The following is a 2,212-nucleotide window of genomic DNA, read 5'->3' as shown; positions in this document are numbered from 1 at the left end:
CCTATGTGATTGTTAAAATGAATGAGATTCTATTTGTACTCAAAGGCATTCTCTAAGATATAAAGGTTTAAAAAGGTCACAAAGTGAAATACATATGGAGAATAATTTAATTCATACCATATGCCAAACTCACATACAGAACTACTGTGTTAGCATGAAAACAAATAGAGAAAATTGGGAAGACCTACAACCTGTTAACAGTATTTATTTTGAGGAGGTAGAATAACTACTAGAAGAAGGAATTTCAAAGGGGAATATTTTTTCAGTTGTAGTTTCCTGTATTACTTTATAAATATAGTTCCCACCTTATGCAGAACTACTTACTCATGTAATCAATTATAAGATTTACAAAGTTTAAAGTGTTGGTTCTTGTTGTTGTTACACATTCATTTCTTTCTTTTTTTTTTTTTTAAGGTTTTTATTGTGGAAGCTTTACATTCAACAAATCAAAATCATATATCTTGTTTCATTACAATGATTATAATCCCTTCCATGTACCATCAGTTAACAGTATTTCTCTCTATCCACTTTAGCTTTAAAAATAAAAAAAAATAAAAAAATACACTCAGGCATATATAATAATTTACACTTCCAAAGGGCACATTCTGCAAGTCAGCCTCCTAGCCACCGGTTCTTAGTCCCTCTCTTCCCATGAATCTAGAGTCCTCAGCCGGAGCTCCCTGTCTCCATGCCCTAATCTCTGTCTCCATCTGTGGTATCTCTGCTTCTCTGGATAAGGTCCCACATTCCACTTGTGCTCTTCTCCCGTGATGGTCCTAGGGTCCTCTGTTTCTGGACTGTAAGATTAATCACTCCCATTTTTAGTACAAAACGTCTACCTTTACAATTGTGACAGTAGCAATTAGTCATGATAACATTATTCACTATTGAATCATACGAATCTGATCCCCATCTCTTTTCACCAGTATCATCTAGACAAGATGAAATCTATTCAGTGGGGACTCTTCCTTTCCACCCATACTCTTAAACTAAACTCCCTCTTGAAACCTTGTAAGCCAGTCACTTCGTGCCTTTATGCCCCCTCATTTTAGGCAGCCAATGTCTAAATTGCCCATTCCTATATACCCTGTGTACAGAGAGGATAGCATTGATACTTAATGTGAAGACTTCTTCCGTCTCTTGGTATTTAGACTTACTACCTCTATGAATACTAGGTCAGGTTCATTAAATTGTAGCAATTTACCGTTGTTTCCTTTATCCAAAAAAATTTATTATTTTTTCTTGTAATTTCCTCTAGTCGAGTTCTGATTATCAAGTCATCAACGCTAGATCAAATGGGTACTGTCTGCAAATTTGGGTGTTCTTGTGCATCTCCCCTCACTTTATACCAGTTGAATGCTTCACTCTCAGCTCTAACCCTCTGTGGCTATGTCCTTGTCCATGGGCTCAACTGTCCCCAGGTCTCACCACACTTTGGACCAACAAGCCCTTCCCCAGCTCTCTCTGTCAATGGGACTCAATGGACTGTGGTTGAACTCAGCCCATTTCTTCATTGCTGCCTTTCCCCCTCTTCCACTCACCAGGAGATCAATGCAGTTGCCAGCAAGCTTACATGCCTGTTTGTGTGTTCCCTCTGAGTTTCAGTCTTAGAGGGGAGTTTGTCCTGAAGGAACTTGATTGCTTGCCTTGATGGCTTCCTGGTGAACAGCTTGTTTATCCTTGTAGTAGTCAGTCATGTTGACATTTTTGTCTTGGGTTTTTCCTGATGATATTTCTTTGAAGATATATCTTCTATCACTCTAGCTGTTCCAGGCTGGTCTGCTTGTTCTTGGTAGGGGGAATGTCCCACCTCATAAGGTTCTGGATGGGACTCAGTATTTCACCTAAGGTCCTATACTCTGCACAGGCTTTGCAAGAGGCCTATTTCACTGGGCAAGTTCTAGAACCCTTTTAGGTATTCCAATCAGTTATAGGCTGAAGACAGGCTTACAAGTTTTCTGTAATCATATTTCCCAACATTCTTTTCTATCCTACTCAAGTGTCTATTTTACAATAGTAGGCAAGGGAAACCAATATTCGTAAGACAGTCAAGAGTTTTAGTATTATTTCCCCTCTTCAAGCTATGCCTAGTTCCCTGTATCACAGAGTCCTATTGTTCCAAGGTTGAGCATGCATCATTATTTACCTCTGTCCAACTTAGGCCATGCAAACCTGTCTCAGTGTTTCCCTATCTATTTTGTTCTTCTGCCTC

The sequence above is a fragment of the Chrysochloris asiatica genome, unplaced genomic scaffold (genome assembly GCF_000296735.1).
Source record: "Chrysochloris asiatica unplaced genomic scaffold, ChrAsi1.0 scaffold00027, whole genome shotgun sequence".
NCBI lineage: Eukaryota > Metazoa > Chordata > Mammalia > Afrosoricida > Chrysochloridae > Chrysochloris > Chrysochloris asiatica.
The sequence above is the reverse complement of the archived record's forward strand: the minus strand, read 5'-3'. Positions refer to the sequence as shown.